Source organism: Dermacentor variabilis, chromosome 4 (assembly GCF_050947875.1).
Source record: "Dermacentor variabilis isolate Ectoservices chromosome 4, ASM5094787v1, whole genome shotgun sequence".
In the NCBI taxonomy this organism is placed as follows: domain Eukaryota; kingdom Metazoa; phylum Arthropoda; class Arachnida; order Ixodida; family Ixodidae; genus Dermacentor; species Dermacentor variabilis.
The window spans coordinates 162569361-162579254 of NC_134571.1; the positions used below are offsets into that span (position 1 = coordinate 162569361).

At 52.8% G+C, this 9894-nt stretch overlaps 1 non-coding gene across 1 annotated transcript; it reads right to left on the reverse strand.

Annotated features, from left to right (window-relative positions):
* Window positions 1-488: 488 nt before the first annotated feature.
* TRNAK-CUU (transfer RNA lysine (anticodon CUU)) lies at window positions 489-561 on the reverse strand. Its single transcript has one exon. It is a non-coding gene; the product is annotated as a tRNA-Lys (tRNA).
* Window positions 562-9894: the final 9333 nt, after the last annotated feature.

Here is a 9894-nt window from a genome sequence, read left to right on the forward strand (position 1 = left end):
GGAGGCGCTGGTGGGGCGTGGCCCGTCTAGGCTTCTTTCCGAGCGTGCTGCAGGGCAGGGGAAAAGCGTCTTTGTATTGTGTCTGCATGAAAGAGTGCTCTTGTTGTTCGCTTTTGGGACTATCTGCGCGCCTGGTTCAGTGCTTACTTGCTTTCTGTGCTTTATGCATTCTGTTATCGCCCGAAAGATTGTGTTGGTTGATGGTTTGTAGCGGCCGTCCTTTCGTCGCTCCCTTTGGCCTGTATATTTTGTTGCCCCGCTGTTTTGCTGCTTGCTTCTTTGCTTTTGCTGCTTTTTGCTGCTTTGCTTCTTTGCTACTTGCTTCTTTGCCTTGTTCTTTTCGTCTATTGGCCGCGAGGCTGCGGTAATCTTGAGCGTTACATTCTATCGTAAATTAAAGCGGTTTTTATTCCTTGCGCCTTTGGTCCTTTGTCGTGCTGGTCGCGGCTCGCGGACCCCCTGAGCGAAGGCGAGGGGCCTTCATCTGGCGCCCAACGTGGGGCCCGAACCCACGACCCTGAGATTAAGAGTCTCATGCTCTACCGACTGAGCTAGCCGGGCGCTCCGGCAATCTCACCCACGCTTCCAGGCTTATCTAAGGGGCCGCACCTTCTCTTCGCTTGACGATCTCGCTAAAGCGGCGTCGGATATTCAGGCGGCGATGTTGGCAGAGCTCACTTACAAGCCTCCACCCCCGCCTCAAGCCTCCCTCGAGCCGTCTTGCGCGTGGCACTGTTCTCAAACTGCAAGCCCGGGGAATATGGTACCACCTCCAAGGGCGCTTGACTCATTCACTCACCGCACCTTTGCCACCCAGGCACCTTTCCGGCCTCCGGTCCCGGAACCTGCCACAACGTTGCGAGACACTCGGGGCCGCAGCAGCCCTGTAGTGGCTGCCGCCCAATCAGGCGCAGCAGATACACGCAGGATCATTCCAGTCTGCTTCCAGTGTGGAGGACGAGGCCACTACAAGAGCCAGTGCCCAAGCCCCCCTGGCTCCCGCCAGCAGGGAAACGACGAGGGCCGGCGGTGGTGAGCAGCTCCCAGTCGCCGGCCAATGACCTACCGCGCCCCGACGTCCCCTCGGAACATGCAGACTACAAGCACCGGGCGGGGGCAGGCACTTCCAAGACTACGAAAAGCCGGGTGTTTTGGTCGTCTCACCATCCTGCTGCCACGGCGCTGAGCCACGGACAACCTCGGCACCGTCGAGGGGGAAAGAAACGGCTCCCCGCACTCGAATCACCACCGGCATCAACGGTAGTAGCTGTACCGGAAAGGTGTCACCCCCCCAGATCGAGAGCCCAGGATCTCGGACAAATGGTGAGGGCTTTGCCGTCCACGTTCAGTCTTCTTGACGCCCACCTTGAGAAAGCACCATCGGTGGTGGTCAGAATGGCCGGAATAGAAGTACCTGCTATTTTAGACACCGGCTCTGCTGTTTCCGTTTTCGGCGATCGTGTCAAAAGCGCCTGCGAGACGAAACGTCTACAGTTACGAAGTGTAAACACGACCCTTCGCATGGCATCCGCTCACGTTGCGTCCGCTACGTCAGCAGCCCGGTTAACGGTTACCATTAATGATAAAAAAATTCCGGCAATGCTTCCTACACCTTCCAGGATTTTCTTGTCCTGTGATTTTGGGCCGTAACTTCATAGCCAAAGCAGGAATCGTTCTCGATCTCTCTAAAGGCACCTACCAGTACGGCATGCATGCACGCCCACTCAAGTTCATGACTAAGCCAATAGAACCACAGTCAAATCTGTTTACCGCCAATATCTCTGCGGTCTCCGAGACGGGTAGTGGTATTCTCACTGTTCTGAAGTCTTTCACAGGATCTCCGGCGGAGAAGGCCAAAATAGAGACAGCGCTTAAACCATTTGCCGAAATGTTCACGGAAGCTCCTGGCAGCGTTAATGTGCTGACTCATAGGATAGACACCGGATGCGCCCGCCCAATTCGTTTCAACCCGCGGCCCCTGAGCATTCACAAGCGAGCACTTCTTGATAGTGCGCTAGACGAAATGATCGCTACCGGTGCAGTAAGACCATCTAAAAGCCCTTGGGCGTTCCCAGTTGTACTAGCACCTAAGAAAGATGGCACGGCGCGGTTGTGTGTCGACTACCGTCGGTTGAACGCGATCACAGTTCGAGACTCGTACCCTTTCCCATCAATCGATTCAGTGATGTATTCACTTGGGTCCGCAAAGTTCTTTACTACCTTAGACTGCAGCAGGGGCTTCCTGCAAATTCCGATCGCCCCCTGCGATATTGCAAAGACTGCATTCACTTGCCATCGGGGACTATTCGAATTTGTCCGATTGCCTTTCGGTTTATGCAATTCACCTGCAACCTTTCAGCGTGTAATAGATATTGTGCTTCAAGACGCCAAATTCAATTATGCGATGGCTTACATGGATGACGTGGTAGTTTTCTCGAATACCCTGGAGGAGCATCTCCTTCACCTAACCACCGTTTTACAACGAATGCAGGCCGCAGGCATCACCATTAACCCCCGGAAGGTTCAACTGGTTTCGCCCAGAATCAACCTCCTAGGTTTCATTGTCGAGCAAGGCACATTCCGGCCTGACGAGGAGAAACTCCGGGCCATACTGCAGCTTCCACCACCAACAGACGTCAAGAGCCTGCAGCGGTATTTGGGCATGCTGGGCTTCTACCGCCACTTTATCCCCAACTGCGCTGACCTGGCAAGACCTCTCCACCAGCTCTTACGGAAAGGTGCCAGTTGGTACTGGACTGACGTGGAGCAGGGATCATTTCGAGCTCTGTCATCGGCTATCGCCGATACCGCACGTCTGTTGCTTCCCGACCTCAACCTGCCATTCACCGTGCAGACCGATGTAAGTGAGTATGGCATCGGCGCAGTCTTGCTTCAGAAGCACCAAGAGAAGCTTCACCCTCTGGCTTTTGCAAGTCGCACTCACAGGAGCAGAGCAAAACTATACCGTAACAGAGAAAGAGTGCCTAGCAATTGTATTTGCACTAAAGAAGTTTGACATGTATCTGGATGGGGCTGACTTTACTATTCAGACTGACCACCAGGCGGTGACGTGGCTGTCAAAGCTACAAAACCCAGCCGGTCATTTAGCCCGTTGGGCCCTCGCTCTCCAGAAGTACAATTACAGAGTAGTATACAGGAAAGGCACCTTCAACAAGGTAGCTGACGCCTTGTCCCGAGCACCACTCTGCGGGGATGGCGAGCCGGCAACCGAAGTCCTGGCTGTGGCAGTGCCTGTGGATGCCTGGGGAACACTGATTTCCCGCCAGCAGCTACTCGAAGCCCAGCTAAGCGACGACCAGTGCAACTTGATACGCAAGGCACTAGACGACGCCAACCCTGCCGGTAGCGCAAACTACGACTGCTACATGCAAGCAGAAGATGGCCTGCTCTTGCGGTACATACCTGCTGCCGATACGGATTGCGGTGAGTCCCCATTCCGTGTCGTTGTGCCTAGGAAGCTGCGCAAGCCTTTTCTAGAGTACTTTCATGACACCCGGCTCGCCGGTCATAGCGACGGCAAGAAAACATTTGAGAAGTTCTGTCGCGTCGCGACATGGCCGCACATGAGAAAGCATGTCTTCAGATACGTTCGCACATGTCCTACCTGCCAGACCGTGAAACCGAGGGGAGGGAAGCCACCAGGCCTCACGCAACCAGTTGAGAGCCGATACCCATGGGAAATTGTGGCATGTGATGTTATGGGCCCATACCCCAGGTCAGCTAAAGGGAATCGATACTTGTTAGTGGTCACTGACCATTTCTCCAAATGGGTAGAGCTGTACCCGCTACGCAAGCTGGATTCTAAGATAATCTGGGATAGGCTGTTGGAAGCATTCACCCGTTTCGGTTTCCCAGCGCAGCTTATCACAGACAATGCCACATATTTCACCGGCAGGATATTCGTTGACACTTGCAAAGCTCTTGGCGTGCAGCACAAAAGGACGACACCCTACCACCCTCAAACCAACATCACGGAGCGTGTCAACAGAAACCTTAAGACAATGCTGGTGGCTTTCACCGAGCGGCACAAGGACTGGGACGTTCGTATCCAGGAGATGGCTTTCGCCACAAGTACCACAGTAAACCGTTCGACAGGGTTTACGCCAGCGGCTATTCTTCTCGGTCGCGAGCTCCGTTTTCCTATTGAGCACGCATTCACCAACGGCTCTGAATTACCAACTCGTAATTACTCCACGTTCACACAGAATCTTTCCAGCCGCCTGGCCCACACTCTGAAGGAGGCCAGGGAAAACTTGGACCTTGCCCGCCTGGAACATGGGAACAAATACAACAAAGGCAGGCGGCCCCTGGAGTTCGCGGTTGGCGACGAAGTGCTCCGCCGCACGCACCCACTCAGCGATGCTGCAAAAGGGTTTGCTGCTTCCCTCGCGCCTAGATAGGATGGCCCTTACGTGATCACGAAACGTATTTCTAGCTTGGTGTACCTACTACGGGAAAAACATGGCAGCAGAGTAATAGGGCCCGTAAGCTTGCACGACCTCAAAGCGTACTACGAGCGCCCATCAGACAGCTAACCGTGCTTCAGTCATTATACGAGTTCAGCAGTTAACGTGGATGTGCCCTACATCCGTTATCTGTTAATCGCGACGTTTTTACATATGCTGTCTTTGAATATGCTCGCCTCACGCAGGATGCCACGCTACCACTCAAACGGGCGTGACCAGCCTGGCTGCCACGGCGGCCCATCGAAACATCACCTACGTCATCGGCCTCTCACCCAGGCGACCGATGTGCGCTAGCGTCGGTTAGGCGAAAAGTGCATTGTCTCTGAAAGAGCGCACGCCTTGAGCGCATGCCAATTGGAGCCGTCACGTGCAGCTCCGAACGACGCCAGACGGCATTCCAGCCCATCGCGTGCCAACTGCCCCGAACATTTTGCTTCGCAAAAGCCGTGATATAACACGACTAGGACGATGCATGGTGCTGTTGGACATAGTGTTGTTGCATAGTGTTGTTGCATAGTGTTGTTGCATAGTGTTGTTGCATAGTGTTGTTGTATAGTGTTGTTGCATAGTGTTGTTGCATAGTGTTGTTGCATAGTGTTGTTGCATAGTGTTGTTGCATAGTGTTGTTGGATAGTGTTGTTGGATAGTGTTGTTGTATAGTGGTCCGGCATAGTGTTGCTGCATAGTGGTCCTGCATAGTGGTCCTGCATAGTGGTCCTGCATAGTGGTCCTGCATAGTGGTCCTGCATAGTGGTCCTGCATAGTGTTGCTGCATAGTGTTGCTGCATAGTGTTGTTTGACACCCAGGCGGGTGTCCGGTCTTGTACGGGGGGGAGTGTCGGGCCCTTAGGCCCTCTCTGTAACGCGCACGGGGAAGCCTTTGAAACGCGCGCCACAACGGCACTCGTCGCATGGAGCATGCGCACCGATCGCGTTATCGTAAGAACTCGCGCGGGGACTGCCGGGAAGGGAGCTGCCCGATAAGAAGGCAGCGAAGACGGCACTCGGGGCTTTTTGCGGGGCGCGGGCCTGGGGAGGCGCTGGTGGGGCGTGGCCCGTCTAGGCTTCTTTCCGAGCGTGCTGCAGGGCAGGGGAAAAGCGTCTTTGTATTGTGTCTGCATGAAAGAGTGCTCTTGTTGTTCGCTTTTGGGACTATCTGCGCGCCTGGTTCAGTGCTTGCTTGCTTTCTGCGCTTTATGCATTCTGTTATCGCCCGAAAGATTGTGTTGGTTGATGGTTTGTAGCGGCTGTTCTTTCGTCGCTCCCTTTGGCCTGTATATTTTGTTGCCCGCTGTTTTGCTGCTTGCTTCTTTGCTTTTGCTGCTTTTTGCTGCTTTGCTTCTTTGCTACTTGCTTCTTTGCCTTGTTCTTTTCTGCTATTGGCCGCGAGGCTGCGGTAATTTTGAGCGTTACATTCTATCGTAAATTAAAGCGGTTTTTGTTCCTTGCGCCTTTGGTCCTTTGTCATGCTGGTCGCGGCTCGCGGACCGCCTGAGCGAAGGCGAGGGGCCTTCAACCTATATGTCTATGTACCCTTAGATTTACTTAGAAGAGCAATTATTATTTGCATCTCTTCGCACCACGCAGGGAATAAACCTGGTTTATTTCACTCTAATATTTCTTTCTTTGATTATTGTCCCTCATAAATATTCCACCAAGAAAAGCGCGCGTAAAGTGACATGATCTGAATAAAATTTTCTTACGTAGCTTGATGTTGCAGATAGGCGGCTTCTGTGGCCGAAATTACATGGTACTTTTAGAAAACTATGTTATAGATGCTCGGCTAAAACTACAATTGGTACCGGCCGACAAGGTTTGCGGGCACACGGAAGAAAGAAAAACCATAGAAAATTTTACTGCACTTAGATTCTGCGAGAAAAAAGTGGAGGACGCTTAAGCTTCGCCTTCAAGAGTGGAACGCGACAGCGTTCCCATCGACCCGCCAAGGGGTGTAAGACAAAGCGCTACGGCGCAGGGATCACTTACGAGGCGCCCCGCATCGGACTTTGCGCCCACCTATCACACGGAGAGCGTCGAGCAACGCACGTTCTGCGCGGCAACGAAACGTGCGCCTGAGCAAACGGAACGAACCAAAGAACTCGGTGTCTCGGAGGGGGAAACGATCTACGCCAGCCAAACGTCGTGATCGGCACGGGCAGAGAGATAGACAGATAGTAATCTAAAGGAAGGAACGGCGCTTGATTCTGCAACCCGCGTGGGAGCACGGCGAAGCGTCGCCAGGGGAGAGGGAGTCGGGGCCGCAACGCGCCTGGCACCGGTCCGCGCACAGCACAGCTAGCCACCCTAGCACAGCCCCAATGCGCGCATGGCGCGCCACCTGTCGGGGCAGCGCCGTACATTGAGAGGAGGGGTCTTCTGTGTTTGCCGCAAGATGGCTCTGCGTGTGCGGTAAGCGCAGAAGAAATGTAGCGGAAACGTACTTCGCTATTCGTGTAAATGCGACTTCTGTAAGTTACGTGCTCATAATTACCGATATACACCGCAGTATAACATTCTACGGCACGTTTTTAAGGCAACACCGCGTTCACTAAAAGCTCGTTTGTACCGATTTCAAGCATCGAACTCGTGGCTGAATGGTAGCGTCTCCGTCTCACACTCCGGAGACCCTGGTTCGATTCCCACCCAGCCCATCTTGGAAGTTGCTTTTTATTTATGAAGTGCCTGCCATCATTTATCGCTCACGGCCAACGCCGCGGACGCCGACACCGACGCCGACGACACCGGACACCGGCTTTTCTGCGACACGAGCTCCTTAACGCTATCGCGTTAAAACTGGACGTCCGCCAGCGTCCGCGCAACGAACGTGCGCTCGCTAGCAGACGACGCATTTGACTACGAGAGCAAAATTGAATACGTCACGTCGTATAACCCATGCCTCCAATATCAATACGTAGCAAAAAGGTGTCAATATAAATTTGCAGTTAAAATAACGCACCATTACAACAGCGTACGCGTGCAATCGGTCCCAGCAGCCGCTGTGAAATAACGTTGAATATGCCGCGAAACGAGTCTCCGCCCCAATCCTGTTGGCTCGCAGCGCCCTTGCACACTTTTGCCACACGCGGCACCTCAGCGGGAGAGCGCCGTTTGGGCCACTCGACCATTGTTTCGTACACTGTAGAGGGAACCCTCTGATTCAGAGCGCTGTTCCTTCTTGTGGACGGTTCGCCTGTTCCTTCCTTCCTTTGTTGTGCTCTACCAAGTTGAGAATAGACGTCACATTGGACTGGCTATCCCACACTAAATATTTGTCATTGATGCATCTCAAGAGCGGCAACTGACAAGAAGCAATCGACGAGCTGGATAGCGAGAAGACTGCCTGTAGGAGTTCAAGGTCATGCAATTCGGAGTGTCGTCGGCACTTGCAACGTTCCAGCCTGTGATGGACACGGTATTAGCAGGGTTTAACTGGCAGAGCTGCCTGGTCTACTCGGACGACGTCATTGTCTTCGGCGGGAATTTGAGTGGTCACCTTAGGCGGCTTGGGATAGAACTCAAGGCCATCAAGTCATCAGGGCTCACTCTGAAACTGGAACAGTGTCGCTTCGCTTACGATGAGCTTCTTTTCCAGGGCCACATCATCAGCCAATCTGGGGTCCGCCCTCATCGGCAGAAGGCATCATCCATCGCTGACTTTTCTTAACCCGCCGACAAGTAGGAAATGCACAGGCTCCTTGGCAAGTGTGCATATTACAGGCGTTCTGTCAAAGTCCAATTTACGCCTTGACATATCTCACAATATCCGACGTCCAGTTCAAGTGGGAAACGGCGTAAATCAAAGCATTCGAAGAACTTGAACGACGTCTGCAGTCCTTAGCATTACTCGCCCAATTCTATGAATACGTCGACACTGAACTTCTCACCGGCGCATGTAGCCTAGGCTCCGCCTCGTCGTAGTCCAAAGGACACACTGATGTAAAAGGGTCATTGCGCACCCTAGATTGTCGCTGTCATAAGCGAAAGTCAAATATTCTATGGCGAAAAGACAACGGCTAGCCATTATTTGAGCTACCATGATATTCTGCCTTCAGGTATACGGCAGGCCCTTCAAAGTCGTAAGTGACCATCATGTCTTGTGTTGACTGCCAAATTTAAAGGACCCCTCGCACGATGGAATCTTACACTACAGAAAAGCTGTGTCGCCGTCGGCTACAAGAACGGGCAGTAGCACTCTGATACACACTGCCTATCGTGCGCGCCCATTGACTCGCCGCCGTAACACGGCGAGGGTTACGTCTTCGCGGGAACAATAAGCGCGTAATACTTCGCTGACCAGCATTGACAAGACCCGGAGCTAAAAAATAAAAAGCCTTGCCGAGTACATGAAGGAAACAGGGACGTTGTCATTATGACATTTATGCCAGGACTGTTCGTTTTCCTTGAGAGACCACGGCCGCGTAAAAAAGAACCTAACAGTCCGCGTGAAATATTTTCTTGTTTTGCCCTCAGTACTGCGTCCAGAGGTTCTTCACGCCCTGCGTGACGATCCGATCGCTGGGCACCTCGGATACTCCCATACGTTATCCAGGATACAAGAGAAGTACAACTGGCCACGCTTGACCATTGACGTTGCCCACTATATCAGGACATGCCGAAACTTCTAGTGATAGGAAACACCACAAACAATGCCAGCTGGATTGCTGCAGTCAATCCAGTCTCCTCGACAAGCATTACGCAGACCTGAACAAACTTGTTGGAGCCATTTTCGAAAGCAACATCAGGGAATATGTGAGTACTCGTCGTTACCGACTACGTTATCCGCAACGTCGAAATGAAAATCCTACACCAAGAAACCGCCGCCGAAGTGGCGAAATCCTTCGTCACGGACACCCTGTAACGAAACGCTGCCTCAGAATTTCTGATCACTGATACAGGAACTGCTTTTAAGGCGGATGTTCCTCAAGTCATCCTGCAATACTCGTATACAAGTCACCAGCGGGCAGCCGCACACCACGCGCAAACGAGAGGACCTTACAGAGCACCTGGAAAAGACCTTTGCCTGCGTGTTACCCGTGTACGTATTCGTCGAATACAAGACCTGGGTTGCGATCCTTCCCTACATAACCTTCGTTTATAACAATGCGGCGCAAGAAACAGCGCAAATCACGCCGCTTTATCTCATTTACGGAAGGAAGCCGACGACGACTCTCGACGCCATTGTGCCACACGTTAACGACGAAGAGAATCTTGACGTCACCGTCTATGTGCAGCGCGTCGATAAAATGCAACTTGCCCGCCTGCGCACCATGAGCCAGTAAGGGGCGGACAGCCGTCACTACAATCTTCAACAGCGCTATGTTTAGTACCAGCTTGGCGACCGTGTTTTCGTTTCGACCTCTACACGCCGACGAGTACTTTCTAAGAAGCTTTTGCGATCATATTACGG